The following is a 23,561-nucleotide window of genomic DNA, read 5'->3' as shown; positions in this document are numbered from 1 at the left end:
CGAGAGGAATAAATAGAGTGGACAGACGATATATTTTTCCTGGGGGTGATATGTCTAATACATTTAGGGTGAGAGGAGATGTGAGTGGCATGTTTGCTTCTTTCCAAAGAGTAATGGACAGCTGGAGTCACTGCCCCGGGAAGGATGGGGGGGGGGTGGGTGGGTGTAGAGAGAGAGAGAGAGAGAGAGAGAGAGAGAGCGCGCGCGCGCGCGCGAGGAGGAGTCACGTGATCCGATTTGCCCCTCCCATTTAACCACAGATGAGCTGCAACTCTGCGTCGCTTCCGAGGCCCCGCCCTCCGGATGATGCGCCAATATCTTTGCACATGCTCACAGTCTCCAGCTGGGTTGCGTTCTGCGGATTTGGGATCACTGTCTGGGGGCAGAAGAATCGGTGAGTATTGAGACCGATCCCGAGCGGGGAGATCCGATGTTGTCCTTGAGCCCCGAAATGAGGGCCTATTACTCATTTAGTACCCAGTTATCTGGGCTCGTCAGAAATGTATCGGCTTCACGGAATTAAGCGATCCAAACCAGGAGCCCAGGCTGTCTATTTTCTCAGCACTGAAAGGGGAGTCCCGCCAACAGGTCACGTGAGACTGTGCGCCGCAGATCGGCCCCGCCCTCCGCTTTGTGACGCACGATCACGTGGTGTGTTGCGAACAAGGTTTACAAGAATAATCTCAGCAATGATCGGCTTTATGTATGAGGAGCATTTGATGGTTGTGGACCTGTGCTCAATGGAGTTCAGAGGGACAGTGGGGTTTGTGGAGGGATGTATGGTTAAGTAAACCTACCGAATGCTGGAAAGCCTGGATACAGTGGACATGGAGAGGATGTTTCCATTAGACGGAGAGTCTGTGATCTGACAGCATAGGCTCAGAATAAAGACGCTTCCCTTTAAAATTGAGGTGAGAAAATTTCTTCAGCCAAAGGATGTCTGATCTGTGGAATTTGTTGCCGCAGAGGGTAGTTGAGGCTGCCATTTGGTTATGTTTATGACAGAGATTAATATATTGATGATTGCTAAGTAGCTTCAGGGTTACGGAGGAAGGCAGGAATATGGTGTTGGAATGAAAATCAGCCATGGTTGAATGGTGGGCAAACCAGATTGATCGAATCAACTAATTTTGTTCCTGTGTCTTGTGTCTTACCATGACTGAATGATGGCTCCTTCTTCTCCCATATCTTTTTGTGAAGTGTGAGGGACAATAAAAGATTGTTCACTGAGATCATTATATTCAACATTTAAATTTCAATGAGTTTTGCTCTTAGTAGCATTAAGCAGAAATGTTTGGTTCTCCTTACTATTGTCAATGTGCTTCATTATTTTTCATGTTAAAGTTAGACCTGCGGTGAGAGATTTATTGGAATAAAAAAACCCAACTGGAAGCAAACCACGACTGAAGATGAGGGAACATCAACAAGTGAACCAGCCCGAGGATTGAGAGCATCAACTGAAGAGAATCCATCTGACTCGGAGATTCCAGTGATTCAGTCAGGAGAAAGTTTGGTGAGACTCATTTACTCAAACACTGGTCCTTTAGACATTACATACCTGTACAAAGGAAGGTGAGAAATAGTTGGAGGGAGACTGAATGTGCCCAGAAGAACCGGTTATGCCTCTGTCAGATCCAGTTGCAATCACTCCAGGTCTGGTAATGTGCTTCCAGCAGCCCAGCCCTTTAAAACCACTGCCATTCTGTGGAAGTCGAATCTGGAAAAAGTCACTCAAAGACCATATAAATACAAACTCTTTACTCCAAGCACCTGGGACTTACTCAGTTAGTCGCTCAAACAGGAAGAGTCTATGACTGTTCCCGCCCAATCCACTAACTGACTAACAATTCCCCTTACACCACAGGTACCCAGATACCCACCACAGAAGGCAGGCTGGTTATTTACTATATTACAGCCCCTTAAGATAAATTACAAAATAGTCATAACGGCTTACACACACAGGACAGATTGAAGCTGCCCTATCTCTACGCATGAGTGCACAATTCAGATAAACATCCAGAAACCCTAGCTAGCTACCCTCAAGAAGAAATATGGCTCAGCATGGCTTGGTACATTGGCTGATAATCAGCAATTTCTTTCAGAAGAACAGGCGGCTATTGTTTAAGGAAGTGTTAACCCTTTTACATAGTTCACCACTCCCTCCTTTTGATCATTACATGATCAAGCAGTAATTTTTTCACAGAGAAAGCAACCGTGTACAACATTGACTTATCAATGGATAAAAACAGTGCACAACATTAAATATAACAATGATGTGCACAACTATTAAGCCATAATGCAATATCATGCCTCACATATTACCAAACAGGCCTTCAAATACTAACATTTCGACCCTTCGGTGAACCTGTGTAAATCCTGCCCTACTTTCTTGATGCTATCAATCTCCCTGGCAGTGTGCTCGGAAAGGGATGTAATGTTGGTAGACTCATCAGGGATATAGGTGCAGCATTCTATGTCACTAATAGCACAGGTTCCCCCTTTCTCAGTGAGGATAAAATCTAAAGCCAAATGATTCTGTACGACTGTTTGCTGGATTGCACTCGTTTCAGTGGAATTGTCTGTTTTCTTGGGCCTGTGTTTCTGTCAGAGCCCCTGCAGTATTGTGGCCAGCTCCTCAAGTGCTGTAGCCAAATTGATTATCTTTGGTGGATTCCTGGCTACTCCATAGGAGAGAAAAGGGATCATCCAAAATCACTCAGTCTCAGTTGTTCCTCTCCGCTGCTGGGCACCTGCAAGTATGGTCAGGATGCATGTTTCCCAGTCTAGGAAGTTGTGTTTGGTGGGAGCCTGAGATACCATCCCTCAGAATACTGACAGCCACAGTCATCTCTGACTGGACCCCAGTTCCTCATCTCTCTTCCCCTGGTGTTATTTGTGAAAGCCCAGGCTGAGAGTTCCTCACTCTGGTTGAGCAGGATTACTGACATTGGAGTCATAGTTTTACTATGCTGCAGAATTTCGGCACAAACCCAGCAGGCCCCTAGTACTACCTGTTCGGCATCGGTGTGACAGAGATACAGAAATGTGTTAACATGGGGACCCTGGATGCTGGGGTGATCCCTCTCAAAGACATAAACACGAATACCAGTGTTACATACCTGTAACAATTTAATTGAACCAGCAGCTATAGACCAGACATGGAGTCTGGTTTTGATATTAACACCACTATCTTTATTTGTATCTACTTATACTATAACAATTTAATCAAAACAATCAAAAGGGACCTTTGGGTTCAAATCCATACATCCCTCAAGATTGCTGCACAGGTTGATACGGTGGTTAAGAAGACCTATGGTATGCTAGGCTTCATTAACAGGGGGATTGAGTTCAAGAGTAGAGAGGTCATGTTGCAACTCTACAAATCTCTGGTGAGACTGCACTTTAAGAGTATTACGTTCAGTTCTGGTCACCTCATTATAGGAAGGAAGTGGACGCTATGGAGAGGGTGCAGAGGAGATTTACCAGGATGTTGCCTGGTTTGGAGAACAAGTCATATGAATCAAGGTTAGCAGAGCTGGGACTTTTCACTTTGGAGAGTAGAAGAATGAGAGGGGACTTGATAGAGGTCTACAAGATTATGAGAAGCATAGACAGGGTGGATAGTCAGTCTCTGTTTCCCAGGGCAGCAATAGCAAACACCAGAGGGCATATGTACAAAATTAAGGGAGGGAAGTCTAGGGGAGACATCAGTGGTAAGTTTTTTTTACACAGAGGTTTGTGGGTACCTGGAATGACTTGCCAGGGATGGTGTTGGAGGCTATAACATTAGGGCTATTTAAGAGCCTCTTGGACAGGCACATGGATGAAAGAAAAATAGAGGGTTATGTGGTAGTGTGGATTTAGTATATTTTTTAAGGGTTATATGGGTCGGCACAACATGAAGGGCTGAAGGGCCTGTACTGTGCTGTAGTGTTCTATGGTTAACAGTGTTATGTGTATACATATGTGTAAATATAACTCCCAAACCATTGAGCTCAGGGAATACCAAGCTTAGAGTCTGAAGATGGTAAAGTGTGAAAGTTCAGCTCATCCCCCGAATAAATGATGAGCGAGAGATATTTGTAATCCAAGGTGAATGTCGAGAGTAGGCAATTGCTTCCAATTCCACAAGTTCCACGGTGATAAAACAGGATAACAGTCGCCGAAGATCTTATCCGTCTTCGTTCCAAATCCACATTTGAATTATCACCAAAACTAGCTGATAACAGGGGAACCGTCTTCAAAGGGAACTACCACCCAGGCAAGGGTTAACACACAGGTAGATTCCACAAGGTACTCTCAATCCAGATCCAACACACAAAGTATTACCGACAGTGATTTCCACAGAATAACTTTCTCACAAGTGGTCACCAGATAACGCACCCAAATCCAGTTAAGGTTTAACAAAAGTTGTAGCCACGGGATACTCCATCAAAATCCCCATATGGATTATAGGAATTATCACCAACAGTGATTTGTCACGGGGTACCCTGTACCAGTGAGTTACCACCCCCAGGCAAGGGTTGGCACAAGTGGTCTTCACAGGACACTGCCAAACATAAAGATCCACTCCAGTGGATCAAACAAAGTGACAATCACACATTCAGTATTGTTCTGTGGGCACAGGAGGGTTCAAACAGCGAACTTCGGCCACTAGGTCCTTTGTTTCGAACCTTCCATCCTCTTTCTTTCTCTCCGTCTGACTGTCCATCTCTGACTGTCCTTGCTTAAATAAAGCAAACTGCAAGCTATGTAAACACAAGCTGTGAGCAAGTGTAAACACGCTGCAGAGTCAAATAGTTCCACTCCTCCCTCTCCCTCAGTAAGAATAAAACAGCAGCCGAGAAAGCTGGCGGATGACGTCACTCAGGCACTCTCTCTTAAAATGACAGTCCATGGCAAGAAACCTCGAGGTTCGACACACCACTATCAACCAATACATTTTCCTTTATTCCGAGAGAGCCCTTCTACTCAGTTCCTTCAGTAACACGTTTGTAGTCTGTTCGATATATCCACCGAGATTGCCCCTTCAGTCTCAGAGCCGTGGAGTGGTCAGTAACACCTAATATGCTCCTCTCCACCGAGTTCTGAGTTTCCCTCAATCCCAGTTCTTGGTCAGGTCAAAATTCCCAGGTTCTTGGGTGGGATAGTCACTCCTCTCTGCGTGGTAGTTCTCTTCCTTGTAAGCCAATCGTACCTGTGAATGTAATGCTTGGAAAAGTTTGTTTAGTTGGCATATGCATTTCCCCATCTCTTCCCCTAGGGTATGCATATCCAATTTACCTGGTAGACTTTCTGAGAACAATGGTGCACAAGGTCTTGGTCCACAGGGTGTCCTCATGGGCCGTCCATAAATGATTTCAGCTGGTGACAACACTGATTTCCCCTGTGGGGTGACCCTCATGTGGAATAGGTCTAACAGTAGGACCTTCAACCAAGTGAGTCCAGTCTCCGCTGTTAGTTTGGCCAACTTACTCTTCAGAGCGCCATTGACACTTTACAATAAGCCAGCGGCCCGTGGGTGGTGTACAGAGTGGAATTGTTGCTTGATAGCTAATTTGTTACACACCCCTTCGCTTGCTTTCGCCACGAAGTGTGGGCCATTGTCAGAGCTCAGCATCTCTGGCAGGCCGTACCTGGGAATTATATCCCGTAATAATACCTTCACAGCAGTCATAACAGTATTATTGGTAGTTGGAATAGCTTCAATCCATCTATGAAATGCATCTATAATAACTAAGCAGTATCTATAGCAATGTATTCTAGGCAATTCAGTAACATCAACTTGGCACTGCATGCACGTTTTGGCCCATTCACTGACCTTGCGGAGTCCGTGCCAAACAAACCTGTCAAAATGGTCAAGGGAGTCGTACCCGGTGTGCAGGGTGCAGGTTAGCAACCAATCCCTCCTTTTCCAGGTGTGTACATAATTGACCAATATAGGTAAAAACTGTGTAGGAACACAAACCTGTCCCACTGTGGTGATCAAAAACCTGGGTCGGGGTCTTTCTGGCACCCCATCTGGGACCACAGCTTGCACTCCTCCTCACAGGTGTCCCCCTGAGAAGTACGTAACTCTCGCATGTCTGGCAAACTTGTTCTGCCTGAGTCATGGAGGATTGCTTGATGGGAACCCGAGGAGACTACAACTATCGAGGATTGTGCAGCACTTTTCGCTGTGTAATCTGCTAAAGCATTGGGTTTAGTGACCTGTTTGGACATGCGGGTGTGGGCCGCACATTAATAATGGCCAGAACTCAAGGTAGCTGCGGAGCAGTGAGTAAGTTGTTTACAAAGGTGGCATTACTAATGGGGTGGCCAGAGCAAGTCAGGAATCCCCATGTTCCCAGAGAGCCCGGTAGTCATGTACATCTCCAAATGCATAACGGGAGTCCGTGTAATTGTTCTCACTTTTATCTGTTGTTCGGATACAGGCACAAGTCAGAGCAAACAGCTCAGGCTTCTGGATGAGACGGCTGTTTCAAAAGAATCCCGCTCAATTACTTCACTGTCAGTTACTATCGCATCACCAGAATATTGTTTCCCTGCTGGATCCACAAAAGGGCTTCCATTCTCATAAAACATTGCCTCGGGCTTGAGGGGATATAGCAGAATGGATGGGAATCTCTGTCCTCTTTTCATGGTGATCCAGATGGGGGGCAGTTTTAGAAATTAACAAGCAAGGCCAATTTCATGGCCTGAAATTGTGCAAAGATGGGGTACAGCCTCTTGGGTTCAGTCAATATTAAAAGAGTGTCTTACCAGATGTCCTGTCTTCACCTGAGTCCTTCCAGTATCAGAGTTGGCATGCGGCCAAGTCTGGCCAGCCTCCCTCGGTGCTGGAGGCTTGTTTCATCAGGGTGTAGGCAAGGAACCCTAGGCTCTTTGGCTTGAACCCAAGGCAAACCCTCACGGTGTATGGGGAACCACCTGTCCTGTTTGTCACCAAAGGAAATCCGGAACTTCGGCCAGTAGTACAATGTTCTCTCTTCCTTTAACTGCTCTAACGTGACTGGGAACTTTGTCCCTAGAGGGGCAAATAATACTGGCTTTACTCAATCCCCCTGGAATTCCACCTGCAGTGGCTGTGTATGTGAATACGTGCGTTCCGTGCCTTCGAACCCAGACAGAGTGATTGTAGTGTTTGATAGCTGGAATCCATTTTCCGATATTACTTCCTGATTGAGAGTGGCTGTGGTTGCCGGCATATCAATCATAAACGGAATTGGAATTCCAGCAACTTGCAATGTTCCGTTGGGCTCTTCCTGAGGGATGGTACTCACGGCAGGAAGCATCCTAGCTTGTTAATTTGAAAACGGGTTGTTGTCCCCACCTGTCTCTTGGTAGGTTTTTCTTCCCATTTCTGATCCCCAGATATTGCCCTCTTGTGTCCTTCTTCCCACTGAACATCTTCACCTTTAATATTAGTTCCCTTCAGGGTTGTTTGGGATTTGAAAGTCAGGTCCCAACAATATGTTAAAGCTCGTCACATTCGATTTTGGTCATTGTCAGGCCATCCAAGTTATTTGTTTTAATCATGTTGGCTAACTTAGTTGGTAAGTATTGGAGCAGTAGGGAGTTAAACTAGGGGGACAGATTCCCGCCTTTAAAGGCTTGGTCAGATGTTGTTCAGTCCTCAGATGGAATCAGCAATCAAATGGCTGAGCATGGTGCGATGAATGTGCTGAGCTGTGTATATCATAAAGCAAGAAGCATCGTAGGAAAGCCAGATGAGCTCAGGGCAGGGAATTATGATATTGTAGCCATGATTGGGACTTTGGGATTTAGAGGAACAAGTTTTAGAGAGATTGCAGACCATGCCAAGAAACAAAGGTTGATGCAGTAAGTGATTTTAACTTTCCATATATTGACTAGGACTCCCATAATGTAAAAGGACTAGATGGGGTAAAGTTTGTCAAATGTGCCCTTAATCAGTGCGTAGGATTCCCAACGTAGAAGTGTGCAATAAGCTGTTAGGAAATGATCCAGGGCTGATGACAGAAATTAGTGATCGTAATGCCATGAGAATCAAAAGTAAATATGGAAAAAGAGAGGTCTGGACCATGGATTGATGTTCTAAATTGGAGAAAGGTCAATTTTGATGGTATCAGAAAGGATCTGATAAGTGTGGTTTGTTACTGGCTGTTTTCTGGCAAAGGAGTACTTGGTAAGTGTGAGGCCTTCAGAAGTGAAATTTTGAGTGTGTTGAGTTTGTATGTGTCTGTCAAAATAAAAGTTGAAAGGTAACTGATGCAGGGAACCTTGGTTTTCAAGAGATATTGAGGCCCCGGATATTTTATTCTTCTGAATGCCTCAGACTGTTGAGTGCTACCAAGACTCATTAATGACTACAAATCATAAATCCATGCGAGCTCATCTAACTTTTTTTTTTGTCATCTTCTGTTGGTTTCTAAAAGCTTCCCAATAGTTTTTGCTCTTGGTTGTTTGCTCTCTCTTTGGTTTTTATGTTGCTTTGGCTTCTCATTTTAGCCATGGTTGTGTTCTCCTGCCTTTCCTATGCTTCCACTTCATTGGGCTGCACTGATCACTCAGCTGCCGAATTGCTCCCAGAAACTCCAGCCATTGCTGCTCTGTTGTCACTGCTACCTTTCCCCTTACAAGTTTGGCCAGCTTCTCTGTCATAGAAACATGGAGAAGTTCAGTAGAGAAACAGGCTATTTGGCCCACCTAGTCAATGCCGAGAACACATTTAAGCTGTCTAATTCAACTACCTACACTGGGACAATCACCCTTCATGCCCCTACCATCCAAGTACCTATCAAACTTCTCTTATTGTTGAAACCGGGCTTATATTCACCACTTTTGCTGGCATCTCATTCTACACTCTCATGACCATTTCATTAGAGAGCTTTCCCAAACGGTACCGTTAAATTTTCACCTTCCCCACTTACCCATGACCTCTGGTTGTCATCCTACCCAACCTCAGCGGAAAAAGCTGTTTGCATTTACCCTATCTATACCCTCATAATTCTAACAGATCCTCAAAGCAAACTTACTTTCTAATGCTCAGAGACTTTTTTAGGTTTATAAAGTGATGAAGGGCATTGATCGTGTGGATAGTCAGAGGTTTTTGCCCCAGGGTTGAAATGGCTAACACGAGAGGGCATAGCTTTAAGGTGCTTGGAAATAGCTACCGAGGGGATGGCAAGGGTAAATTTTTTACCTAGAAAATAGTGCGTGCGTGTAATCCACTGCCAGCAGCGGTGGTTGAGGCAGATACAATAGGGTGTTTTAACAGCCTCTTAGATAGGCACATGGAGCTTAGAAAAATAGAGGGCTATTTGCTAGGGAAATTCTAGGCAGTTTCTAGAGTAAGTTACATGGTTGGCACAATGTTGTAGGCTGAATGGCCTGGAATATGATGTAGATTTCAATGCTCAATGTTCTATGTTGAACAGTGAAATAACATCTCTTCTTTAATCTGTACAGTGTCCATGATTTTAATGTGGCTTTTTCACACTCCAATAGAACCTTTGTCTATCTCCTGAGTAAATAGAGATGAAAACATATTTAAGATCTCCCCCATCTGCTTTGGTTCCATACGTGGATTGCCATTCTGGTCTTACAGTGAACCAACTTTGTGCCTTACAATCCTTTTGCTCTTAATCTATCCCTGGAGTCCTTGATGATTAATCTTTTCTGCAAGGGCAACCTCATGTCTTCTCTTAGCCATCCTGATTTATCTCTTATGTGTTCTCTTGTATTTTTTACACTTCAAAAGAACCTGCCTGCCGATCCCTGTTATGCAACTCCATTTTGTGCTTCACCAGTGTCTCAATATATCTTGAAATCCAAGGTTCCCTGCAGTTTCTATCTTTACCTTTTATTCTGACAAACACATACCAACTTTGTACTTTCAAAATTTCACTTTGAAGGCCTCCCACTGACCAAGCACACCTTTGCCATAAAGCAGCCTGTCCCAGTCCACAGTTGCCAGATCCTAGTGTCTTAATTCCAGGTGTTGATCCATTCCCTGAACACATCCACCTTTCCTATCATGCACCTTGCATTGAGATATACAGGGCTCAGCATATTCACTGCATCATGCTCAATGTTTTTCATTCCTGACTTTGTCTGAGTTCTGAACAACACCTGTCTTCAAAACCCCTCCACTATCTGTTCTGTTATTCAGGCATCCATTCCCCCTGCAAATTTAGTTTAACCCCACTTACCCCCACCCCCCAACATGCAGCTGTATCATCCCTTTGTTTTGATAGTGTTTTGATCACTCCCAGATCAATAAAAAGGAGGTGCATACAGGCAGATAGGAACAAATGGGCTACTTATGAGATACAGGAAATTCAAGTGAACACTGATGAAAGAAGGCATGGATTCTGCAGATATGTTAAGTGCAAAAAATTGCAAGGGAAAAAATTAATCCTTTGCAAGATCAGAATGGTAATCCATATGAGGAGACAAAATAGATTGGGGAGATTTTTTCTGCATTCGTATTTACTCAGGAGATTGACACAGAGTCTGTAGATGTGAGGCAAAGTAGCATCAGCTTCATGGACTCTGTACAGATTACAGAGGTAATCTTGTTGCCGTATGAAGGAAAATTACCAGGAATATATCCCCAGTGCCTGACAAATTGTTCCCTCGGACCCTGTGGAAGACAAGTGCAGAAGTTGTAGGGGCCCAAGCACAGATATTTAAATCATCCTTAGTGACAGGTGAGGTACTGGAAGATTGGAGGACAGCCAATGTTGTTCTGCTGTTCAAGAAAGGCTCTAAAAATAAACTAAGAAATTGTACCTTGGTAAGCTTGACATCAGTAGGGGGAAAGTTATTCTAACATATGTGCAGGAACTGGATATATAAGTATTTGGATCTATGTGGACTGATTAAGGATGGATAGCATAGCTTTGTGCATGGTAGGTCATGTCTAACCAATCTTATAGAGTCTCGAGGAAGTTATCAGGGAAGTGGATGAAGGCAAGGCAGTGGATGTTGTCTACATGGACTTCGGCAAGGCACTTGACAAAGTCTTATATGGGAGGTTGGTCAAGAAGGTTCAGTCACTCAACATTCAAGATGAGATAGTAAATCGGACGAGACACTGTCTTTGGGAGAAGCCAGAGTATGGTAGCAGATGGTTACCTCTCTGACTGGAACCCTTTGACCAGTGGTGTGTCATAGGGATCAGTGCTGGATCTGATGTTGTTTGTCATCTATATCAGTAATCTGGATTTCTGTGGTTAACTGCATCAGTAAATTTGTTGATGACAACAAGATTGGGGTGTAGTGGACAGCAAGGAAGATGATCATGGCTTATAGTGCGACCTGGACCAGCTGGAAAAATGGTTTGCGAAATGGAAAATGAAATTCAATGCAGACAAGAGTGAGGTGTTGTATTTGACTGGTTGGGCACTGAGGAGTGTTGTAGAAGAAAGGGACCTGGGAATACAAGTCCGTAATTCACTGAAAGTGGTGCCACAGTTAGATAGAGATGGAAAGAAAGATTTCGGCCCATCGGCCTTCATGAACCAAAGCACTATCAACAGTAGGTAGATGTTATGTTGACTTGTAGAAGGTATTGGTGAGGCCTAATTTGGAATATTTTGTGCAGTGTTGGTCACCTACCTACATGAAAGTTGTAAAAGAGGTTCTGAGAGTTCAGAGAAAATTCACAAGGATGTTGCCAGGTCTGGGCGACTTTGGTAACAAGGAAAGATTGAACAGGATAGGATTTTATTCCTTGGAATGTAGAAGATTGAGGGGAGATTTGATTGTGATAGAGGGGCATAGATAGACTAAATGCAAGCTGGCTTTTACCACGGAGATGGTGTGCGACTACAACCAGAAGCCATGGGTTAAGGGTGAAAGGTGAAATGTTAAGGGGAAATGTGAGGGGAAACTTCTTCACACAGATGGTTATCTGGGTGTGGAATGAGCAGCCAACACAAGTGGAGAATTCGAGCTGAATTTAAGGAGGTTTGTGTAGGTACCTGAATGGTAGGGTTGTGGGAGTGGGCAGTTTAAATAGTTTAGCACAAACTAGATTGTCCAAAGGGCCTGTTTCTGTGTTGGTACTTTTCTGCAAGGGCCTGAAATAATTCAAAGATTCACTCTGTGTCCATTGAACAGCTGTGTGGACCAACTATTCTTCTCAGCAGGAAATTTTTATAAGGCATTAAAACTGTGGCACTTTAAGTTAATAATACATATGGGAAAATTCCAGCTGCCCATTAAGAAAGACTATTTGTGTGAGAATGTTTCAGTTACTGTGTGGCCAGGCACCCATGCAGCTCAGCAGGAACAGGGAATAATACCAATGGAGAGAGCCAAACTGAGCCAGGTCACAGATTTGAGATGGCAGAAATGCCCCATTCCTATAGAAACAAGAAGAGCATCAGGGAATTGATGGTTATTCCAGATACCAGCACTGTGCCCAGTTAGAAGTTGATTTCTCTGTCCAACTTGGGTGGAACCTCACTATAACAGTGTGATGCTGGATCAAACCTTGGCAACTCAAGTAATCTCATCTGAAGTGTTGTCCTACTCCCGTTGATGCATTTTGTAAATCTTTTTACAGGTTAAAAACGAGAAGGAATTTGTCTCCCAGAAGCTCAAACATGGCACACCAGTTTTGCTGTCTCTGTCTAGATATTTAAGAGGTGAAGCAAGGGATTCAATCAACCTTCCTATCTGATCAGACTACGGGGCAGGATTCACTCAGTCATTTGACCAACTGGCACCTCCATTATTTTACACAGGGGAGAGCCCATTCTTCTGCTCAGGCTGTGGGAATGGATTCAGTCAGTCATCTCAACTGAAGGTACATCAGTAAGTTCACATTGGGCAAGGTCATTCACCTGTTCTGTGTGTAAAAAAAATATTTAGTCTGTCATCCCAACTGTGGACCCACCAGTCAGAAGCTGGTCATCTGCTAAATTTCTGGGGAAGGATTCACTCGGTCATCTGACCTAATGGCTCACCAGTCAGTTCACACAAGGGAGAAGCCATTCACCTGCTCAGACTGCGGTAAGGGATTTACTCGGTCATCTGACCTAAAGGTACATCAGCGAGTTCACACTGGGGAGAAGCCATTCACCTGCTCAGTCTGTGGGAAGGGATTCACTCGGTCATCCTACCTGCAGAATCATAAGCAAGTTCACACTGGGGAGAAGCCATTCATCTGCCTAGAATGCGGGAAGAAATTCACTTCGTCATCCAGCCTGCGGAGTCATCAGCGAGTTCACACTGGGGAGAAGCCATTCATCTGCTTAGAATGTGGGAAGAAATTCATTTCGTCATCCAGCCTGCTGAGTCATCAGCGAGTTCACACTGGAGAGAAACCGTTCACCTGCTCAGAATGTGGGAAGGGATTCACTCATTCATCCAGCCTACAGAGACACCAGCAATCTCACACTGGGGAGAAGCCATTCACCTGCACAATCTGTGGGAAGGAATTCACTCAGTTATCCAACCTGCAGAGTCATCAGCGAGTTCACACTGGAGAGAAGCCATTCACCTGCTCAGAATGCGGGAAGGGATTCACTTTCTCATCGACACTTAAGGTACACCAGCGAGTTCACACCAGGGTGAAACCGTTCACCTGCTCAGACTGTGGGAAGAGATTCACTTTCTCATCTAACCTGAAGGTACATCAGGTGGTTCACACTGGGGAGTGGCCGTTCACCTGTTCAGTCTGTGGGAAGGGATTCATTAACTCAACTGAACTGATAGTTCATCAGCGAGTTCACACTGGAGAGAGGCCATTCACCTGCTCAGACTGTGGGAAGGGATTCATTAAGTCAGCTGAACTGAAGGTTCATCAGCGAGTTCACACTGGGGAGAGGCCGTTTACCTGCTCAGACTGTGGGAAGGGATTCACTTCCTCATCTAACCTGATGACACACCAGCGAGTTCACACCGGGGAGCGGCCGTTCACTTGCTCGAACTGTGGGATGAGATTCGCACGGTTATTCACCCTACAGTGTCACCAGCGAGTTCACACTGGGGAGAAGCCATTCACCTGCTCAGACTGTGGGAAGAGATTCACTCAGTCATCTGACCTAAAGGCTCACCAGCGATTTCACACCAAGGAGTGTCCATTCACCTGCTCGGACTGTGGGAAGGGATTCACTTTGGAATCGACTCTAGTGAAACACCAGCGAGTTCACACTGGGAAGAAGCCGTTCACCTGCTCAGTCTGTGGGAAGGGATTCACTCAGTCAAGTAACCTGCGGAGTCATCAGCAACTTCACACTGGGGAGAAGCCATTCACCTGCTCAGAATGTGGTAAGGGATTCACTATGTCATCTCACCTACTGATACACCAGCGAGTTCACACTGGGGAGAAGCCGTTCATCTGCTCAGACTGTGGGAAGGGATTCACTTGCTCATCCCAACTGAAGGTACATCAGCGAGTTCACACTGGGGAGAAGCCATTCACCTGCTCAAAATGTGGGAAGGGATTCAGTCGGTCATCCAGCCTACAGAGTCATCAGCGAGTTCACACTGGGGAGAAGCCATTCACCTGCTCAGAATGTGGGAAGAGATTCACTCGGTCATCCCACCTACTGAAACATCAGCGAGTTCACACTAGGGAGAAGCCGTTCACCTGCTCAGAATGTGGGCAGGGATTCACACTGTCATCCCACCTACTGAGACATCAGCGAGTTCACACTGGGGAGAAGTCGTTCACCTGCTTAGACTGCGGGAAGGGTTTCACTCGGATATCCAACCTGCAGAGTCATCAGCGAGTTCACACTGGGGTGAAGCCATTCACCTGCTCAGAATGCGGGAAGGCATTCACTCGGTCATCGCACCTACTGAGACATCAGCGAGTTCACACTAGGGAGAAGCCATTCATCTGCTCAGAATGAGGGAAGAGATTCACTGATTCATCCACCCTACAGAGACACCAGAAAGTTCACACTGGGAAGAAGCCATTCACCTGCTCAGTCTGTGGGAAGGGATTCACTCAGTCCTCCACCCTACAGAAACACCAGTCAGTTCACACATTCTGAGCTATTCACCTGCTCAGAATGTTGGAAAGGATTCATTCAGTCATCCCAACTACTGGCACACCAGTCAGTTCTCATTGTTATTAATCCCTTGCTTTTGCTTGCTGAGGACATTCATTTTAAGAGAGAGAGTGATTAAGAAGGCAAATCAGTCTGGCTTGCAGCTTGTTTACATCACTCACAGCTTGTTTAGTTTTAACCGAGGAATCAGACACTCAGAGTCAGACGGAGATAAAGGAGGAAAAATGGAAGGATCGAAACCAGGGAACTAGTGGCCAAGAGTCACTGTTTAGAGCTTTCCTATGCCCACAAGTGTGGGTTAAGTATTGATTCACCATGCATCGAATGTGTGGTTGTCACCTTGTTTGATCCATAGGTGTGGATCAGATTTAAGGTATCCTGTGAAGACTACTTTTGTGTTAACGCTTGGCGGGGTGTGGTGTGATAGTACACTTGAAGATGATACCCCTTGTGACAAGTCACTTTCGGTGATAATTCGTATGTGGATTTGGAACGATGAAGCATAAAATCTACAGCAACTGTTCTCTCATTTTACTACAATGGAACCTTTGGAATTCGACGTAATTGCCTTCTCTCGACATTTACCCTGGATTACAAATATCTCTCTCTCGTTACCTATTCCGTGGATGAACTGAACTTCCATACTTTACCATCTCAAGACTCTCAAGCCTTGTTTCCCCCAAGCTCAATAGTTTGGGAGTTATATTTTGTTACGCCCCAACCTCTGAGGGGCCGAAGGGTACAACGTAGCCCCCTCCTTTTTGAGAATCGCAAGATCGCTATGAATTCAGGTCAGGAGACCCAGGAAATGAGAGAAAGACACGCAGAATCCACATGGGGTTTTTAATGTCCCAGCCCCTCAGCGATACAAAGCCACGGGAAATGGTCATTGTCACTTGGAGATGGAATAGTGTATTGAGTTCCGTACTATTTAGTTGAAGCCCTCAGGGAATGAGCCGAGGGGGCTGGCTGAGAGATTGCATCATTCCAACCTGATTGACATCTGAGAACCTGTGAGTAATGATAAAAGAGGGTCTGGGGAACAACCCCTTTAGACGCACCAGGGAAACGATAGAAATCCCGTCTGTCCATCCTTGCCCGGATGACGAGTTTTCCACTGAACGGCTTAGCTAAGGACCGACTACAAAAACAGAACTCTCGAAGGATTGACATCATAAAAAGGAAAGCCGGCAAGTTTAAAACATCTCTCTCTCTTGACTCCAACAAAAGGCTGCAGCCTGCACAAACTTGAGTGACTTTTATATTTCCATCGGACAATACATTATCTCCTAGACAACGATAGAATTTTTTCTTATTGATTATTATTATACCCGCGCTTTTAGAATTAGTATTGACGACGTATATTATCTGTATGTTTGCATTGAAATTATTTTTGTGTATATTTTTCAATAAATACTGTTAAAAATGGTACCATCAGACTTCAACGGACCTCTCTATCTTTGCTGGTAAGTAACCCAGTTATGGGGTACGTAACAACTTGGGGTTCTCGTCTTGAGATTTGACATCAAATTGGGAGGCCAGTGAATCGGGAAAAGGAGTCCAAACTTGCATCTGGTACACGGGTAGCCAGACGGGAAACCAGCAAAGATGGATGTGGATGAATTTATAGAAAACCCGACTCTGGAACCGCTAGAGGCGGCCACCAAATTGGACTTGATAAATATGGCGAAGGGGCTAAATCTCGCAGAGGTGAGGTTGTCAATGAAAAAGCCAGAGGTGCGAATGGCCATAACTCAGTATTGTATTGTGAAGAATGTGTTTACAGTTGAGGTATTGGAAAATATCCCTGAAAAGGTACCAGCTAGTGGGACGGCTCAATTATAGTTTGAGAAATTAAGGTTGGAATATGAAATTAAATTAAAGCAGCTGGAAGCAGCTGAGAAGGAGAAAGGCAGAGCTGAGAAGGAGAAAGAAAGAGCCGACAAACAAAGGGAGCATGCTCTCCAGCTAAAGGAGTTAGAGGTGAAACGGGAGCATGAGCTCCAGCTAAAGGGGTTAGAGGTGAAAAAAGAGCAGGACAGAGCTGAGAAGCAAAGAGAGCATGAAATTCAGTTAAAACAGCTGGAGGCAGCTAAAAAGGAAAAGGAGAGAGCCGAGAAGGAGAGAGAGAATGAGGAGGCAGAGAAAGAGGCAAAATGACTTGGATATGGAAAAGTTAAGGCAAGAGCGAAGAGCTCAAGGGTCAGACCGAGAGGAGCGGTTTAATGTTAGTCGGGAGTTGAGGTTAGTACCTTCATTCGAGGAAAGGGATGTTGAAAGTTATTTCTTGCTTTTTGAAAAGGTGGCAGTGTATCAGAAGTGGCCCAAAGAGCAGTGGGTGGCGTTGTTACAAAGTGTGTTAAAAGGGAAAGCACAACGGGCATATGTGGCGTTGTCTATGGAGGAGGACGAGGCGGAGAATTATGACTAAGTAAAAGCGGCCATTCTCCGTACTTACGAATTGGTACCTGAAACGTATAGACAAAAGTTCAGAAATCTAAAGGAAGGGTGGAATCAGATGTATACCGAGTTTACCTATGAGAAGGGTGTGCTCTTGGATTGTTGGTGTACAGCAGAAATAGTGGAAGAGGATTTTTGGCGTCTCGGGGAGGTAATTCTGATTGAAGAATTTAAAAGTGGTTTTTCGGAGGATATCCGGATGTATTTGAATGAGAAGCCTATTACGTCCATCTCCAAATTTGCTAGGTTCGCAGATGAATATGCCCTAACCCACAAGACAAAGTTTACCTCGAATAAAAGTTCCCAGAGAGATCGTGGGAACGATAGAGAAAGCCCGCTGGCTGAGGCAGAGGTCCCGCCGGCAGTTACTGGTAAGATTGGGGAGGAGAGGCAAGACAGCCAGAGATTTCCAGGCTTGACCTATTTTAATTATGGAAAGGGGGGACATATTGCATCTAGCTGCTTTGCTCCGAGGAAGGAGATAGGAAAGGGGAAAGCAGCAGTCCCTATTGGATGTGCCGTGATAATCAGTAAATCGACAAGAGAGCCCTGGGTAGTGTTACATACTCGTGACACATGACAGTGGAGCCCTTGTCATGTGACTGGGGTTGAAGCTGTACTGGACTTGAGGTGATGGTCTTGTGATGGTGGAATGACGTCATTTTCCCGCCAGTAGAGATCATGTGATGGGTTTTTTTACAGGTTATAAAAGGTAGACCCCACCCTGTGAGGAGGGGCAGTTCGTGGCTGGATTTGCCAAGTTGACTTCATGCCACTGCGTGTTTGAAGTGATGACGCAGTTTAGTTGAAGGATGAAGTTTTTATTTAATGCCTAAAGTTTAAAAGGTTAATGCCAACAGGTTCTTTATGATTCTGTTAGTTTGAGAATTAAAGGAGAGTGAAGATTCAAGGTTGGAAGTTAAAGATCGAGGAGAATCGCTTTCTACGGTGAAACGGGGGCGACCTTTGTTTGATCCTTATTTGGAAGGATTTCGTTGACTATCTTCGTGCTAATCCCTAGGTTTACCTAGAAAGGATTGAAGGTAGTGAGGAAGGAAAGGTCAGTGCCTTTAAGCCGTTCTGGTTTCGTAAATTCTTCGTGGGAATTTCGACGTCGGGGATCGAAGCAAGCGACGTGAAAGAGAACTTAAATCGTCCTGTAAAGTCTCTCCTTTTAAATGGACTGTGAGCATATCGAACTTTTGGCAATACCACTTTAAAGAACTGTTTTTGCAATATCACTTTACGAACTGTTTGAACAGCCGCCCAGCAGCTGTTTCCGGTTACGGTAGTGTTTGTTTACTTTTGGGGGGTTTGTTTTCGGTGTTTAATAAACGTGTTGTTTGTTATAAGAAACCCTTGCCGATCTCATATATTTATTGTTGCCTGAATACGTAACATTAAATATGGGGGCTGCGTCTGGATCGAATCTTTTGAGTTTAAATGCTTGCTAACTTTTAAATCGGTGTTTTGGAAACGGGGATTACTCGGTTCTTTTGTTTGGCTTGTTGTGGTATTCGGCAGCAATGAATATTGATGAGTTTCTGACTTCGCCAGCTGCGGAGGTGTTGGCGAAGGCGAAAAAAACTGAGGTGTTTGAGCTAGCTAGTAGATTGCGACTTAAAGGTATTTTGCAGACTACTTCTAAGGCTGTGATACAGAGAAAAATCGCGTCACACTATGTGGATTCGGGTGTTTTTGATGAATCGATTTTAGAGTCGTTTCCAATAAGTAATCTGGAGATGCAGTTGCAAATCGAACAAATGAAATTGGAGAGGTGTAAATTGGAGGCAGAACAAAAGCAGAGTGAATTTGCATATGCAATGGAGGAATTAAGGACTGGAAATCAGTCTTCTGGTTCTAAAAAAACGTTTGTTGCTAGTCAAGAAATTAAATTGGTCCCTCCATTTAGTGAAACAGAAGTGGAAAGGTATTTTCAACATTTTGAAACTATTGCTCTGATGTCAGAGTGGCCGAAAGATAAATGGTCAGTGTTGTTACAAAGTGTAATTAAAGGCAAAGCACAACAAGTTTACACAGCTTTAACAGCTGCACAAGCTCTTGATTATGATATTGTAAAGAGTCATATTTTAAACGCATATGAGTTAGTCCCAGAAGCATATAGGGAAAGATTCAGAAGTTTGAAAAAGTCTGTGGAAAAAACTTATGTGGAATTTGCCTATGATAAAGCTATGTGTTTTGAGAGATGGGTTTCTTCTAAAAATGTAAATGGGGACTATGATACATTGAGAGAGCTGATTTTAATGGAGGAATTTAAAAGAAGCATTCCTGTTGAAGTAAGGACTTACTTAAATGAGAAGGATACTGATAAATTGCAGGACTGTGCTAGATTAGCTGATGAGTATGTTTTGATCCATAAGAACAAATTTCCTCAGGGCAGAGTTTTTAAGAGGAAAAATAACACGGAGACTCCAGGTAAATCTGAAATTAAATCGGAGGTTAATGAGAAAGTTAATGAGAAAGGAAAGCCTGTGAAGGAAAGACAGTTTGGTCTTACTTGTAACTATTGTAAGAAGCCTGGCCATGTAATAGCTAACTGTTTCAAATTGAGAAAGAAAGAGAAGGAAGCAGTTCCAGATGCTTGTGTGCAACATACTGAAGCACATGTAAAGTTACAGGGTTTGATAAAAACAAATGAGGCTTTGTTAGAGTCTGACCAAGTTAGAAAGGGATATGATCATTTTATAACTGAAGGGTTTGTATCCTTGAAGGAAGGATCTACTTTGGTGCCAATAAAAATCCTTAGGGATACTGGTGCTTCTCAGTCATTGATGTTAGACAGTGTGTTGAACTTTAATGAAGAGTCTGATACTGGTGAGGTAAATTACATAAGAGGTGTTGGAAGTGATTTTATGCCTGTACATTTACATAAAGTAAATTTAAAGTCAGGGTTAGTTACAGGATTTGTTAAAGTAGGATTACAGCATAGCTTACCTGTGAATGGTATTTCTTTATTGTTAGGTAATGACCTGGCAGGTGGACAAGTTTTTCCTGAAGTGCATTTGACAATGGAGACAGAGGAACCAGAGTTGAATTCTAACACAGATTCTTCCTGTGTTGTGACTAGAGCTATGGCTAAAAAGATTGATGCGCAGAATGAGGTTGTTATTCAGGACTGTTCAACTCAGGATTCGAGTTTTGAGGATGTGTCAGAGACTTTCTTATCTTCGTTGTTTGAACAAGATTCTGAGAGTAAGTCTGACTATAAAGATTTATCTTTGGCTAGGATGAGGATGTTTAAGCCTGGAGATAAGGTGTTCTTTTCCCAGTGCAGACAAATCCTTTACAAGCTAGATTTCATGGTCCTTATGAAATTGTGTCTAAAATTAATGATGTGGATTACGTGGTAAAAACTCCAGATCGTAGAAGGTCAACACAACTTTGCCATATAAATATGTTGAAACCATATTTTGAGAAACAATCTGATACTGTGACTGTTGTGGTTAGTGAGAATGAGTTTGATTTAACTAGGAACATGATAGATGATTCATCTGACTTTCATTCTAAATCCAACATTGTTTCTGTTAGGTTACCAAATTCAACCATTCTGGAAAATATTGATGAAAAATTAGCACATTTACAGTTAGATCAGAGACAACAGATGAAGGAGTTGATTTTTAAATATAGGGAGTTGTTTCCAGATGTTCCGAGAAGGACTTCTATAGCTTCACATGATGTAGATGTTGGGGATGCCAAACCTATTAAACAACATCCATATAGGATGAACATGGAAAAATGTGAACTTGCTGAGAAAGAAATTGAATATATGTTAGAGAATAATATCATTAGACATTCTAACTCGAATTGGAGTTCGCCATGTGTTATGGTGCCAAAGCCAGATGGTAGTATTAGGTTTTGTACGGATTATAGGAAGGTGAATACTGTAACGAAAACAGATGCATATCCAATTCCTAGAGTAGATGATTGTGTAGATAAAGTTGGAAAGGCAAAGTTCCTTACAAAGATTGATTTATTAAAAGGGTATTGGTGTGTTCCATTAACAGACAGAGTTAGAGAGATTTCTGCATTTGTAACTCCATCTGGGTTATATGAGTATAATGTTCTTCCATTTGGGATGAAGAATGCCCCAGGTACTTTCCAGAGGATGATTAACTTTGTGATTCAGGGATTGAAAGATACTGATGCTTATATTGATGATTTAGTGACAGGAAATGATACTTGGGAAGCACACATTATTGCGATGGAGAAATTGTTTGAAAGGCTTTCAAAAGCTAACTTAACTATTAATTTAGCTAAGAGTGAATTTGGACATGCCACTGTGACTTACCTTGGTTATGTTGTGGGTCAAGGTAAGGTAGCTCCTGTTCAGGCAAAAGTTCAGGCAATTTTAGAGATTCCCACTCCAACGGGGAAAAAGACTCTCAGAAGGTTTTTGGGAATGGTAGGATATTATCGGAAATTTTGTAAGAATTTTGCTAATGTTGCCCTTCCATTAACTAACCTTCTGCGGAAGAATGAGAAGTTTGTATGGACGGTGCCTTGTCAAGAAGCATTTGAAAAATTGAAAACCATGATATGTCAACAACCTGTGCTTAAGGCACCTGACTTTGGAAAACCTTTTTCATTGGCTGTGGATGCTAGTGATGAGGCTGCAGGAGCAGTATTAATGCAAAGGAATGAGGGGAATGAGCTTGATCATCCAGTAGCTTACTTTTCTAAGAAATTTAATAAGCATCAAAGAAATTATTCGACAATAGAGAAAGAATTGTTATCTCTTGTTTTAGCTTTGGAATATTTTGAGGTATATGTTAGTACAACTCAGAAACCACTTATTGTTTACACTGATCATGATCCGTTAGTTTTTCTGAGTAAGATGAAAAACAAAAACAGAAGGTTATTAAATTGGAGTTTGATGTTACAAGAGTACAATATTGTAATAACTCATATTAAAGGTAAAGATAATGTGGTTGCTGATTGTCTATCTCGATGTTGAATGTACACTGTAATTTTTTTTATGGAGTGGTTTTTTTTTTCCAATTGTAACACTCCTACTGTATTGTGACTTATAAGCTGTTATATGATGGTGTTGTGTATTGTGTATGTTATAAAATTTATACCTTTGTTTTTCTTGTAAGCAATTGTTAAAATTTTTTGTTCTTGTCAGACCAAAAATGTTTTTTTTGGAGGGAGGTGTTACATACTCGTGACACATGACAGTGGAGCCCTTGTCATGTGACTGGGGTTGAAGCTGTACTGGACTTGAGGTGATGGTCTTGTGATGGTGGAATGACGTCATTTTCCCGCCAGTAGAGATCATGTGATGGGTTTTTTACAGGTTATAAAAGGTAGACCCCACCCTGTGAGGAGGGGCAGTTCGTGGCTGGATTTGCCAAGTTGACTTCATGCCACTGCGTGTTTGAAGTGATGACGCAGTTTAGTTGAAGGATGAAGTTTTTATTTAATGCCTAAAGTTTAAAAGGTTAATGCCAACAGGTTCTTTATGATTCTGTTAGTTTGAGAATTAAAGGAGAGTGAAGATTCAAGGTTGGAAGTTAAAGATCGAGGAGAATCGCTTTCTACGGTGAAACGGGGGCGACCTTTGTTTGATCCTTATTTGGAAGGATTTCGTTGACTATCTTCGTGCTAATCCCTAGGTTTACCTAGAAAGGATTGAAGGTAGTGAGGAAGGAAAGGTCAGTGCCTTTAAGCCGTTCTGGTTTCGTAAATTCTTCGTGGGAATTTCGACGTCGGGGATCGAAGCAAGCGACGTGAAAGAGAACTTAAATCGTCCTGTAAAGTCTCTCCTTTTAAATGGACTGTGAGCATATCGAACTTTTGGCAATACCACTTTAAAGAACTGTTTTTGCAATATCACTTTACGAACTGTTTGAACAGCCGCCCAGCAGCTGTTTCCGGTTACGGTAGTGTTTGTTTACTTTTGGGGGGTTTGTTTTCGGTGTTTAATAAACGTGTTGTTTGTTATAAGAAACCCTTGCCGATCTCATATATTTATTGTTGCCTGAATACGTAACAGTAGACAGAGTACGAGAAGGGTCTGAGACTTGTATGTCAAATGGAACCGGGTCTGTGAGAGAGGGACACCCA

The 23,561-nt window shown here is 43.4% G+C and overlaps 1 pseudogene; it reads left to right on the top strand.

Moving 5' to 3' along the window:
• Nucleotides 1-676: 676 nt before the first annotated feature.
• On the top strand, nt 677-16,024 carry LOC132388405 (zinc finger protein 850-like; annotated as a pseudogene).
• Nucleotides 16,025-23,561: the final 7,537 nt, after the last annotated feature.

Source organism: Hypanus sabinus, unplaced genomic scaffold (assembly GCF_030144855.1).
Source record: "Hypanus sabinus isolate sHypSab1 unplaced genomic scaffold, sHypSab1.hap1 scaffold_317, whole genome shotgun sequence".
NCBI lineage: Eukaryota > Metazoa > Chordata > Chondrichthyes > Myliobatiformes > Dasyatidae > Hypanus > Hypanus sabinus.
Note: the sequence above shows the minus strand (reverse complement) of the source record. Positions and strands in the feature narration are given on the sequence as shown.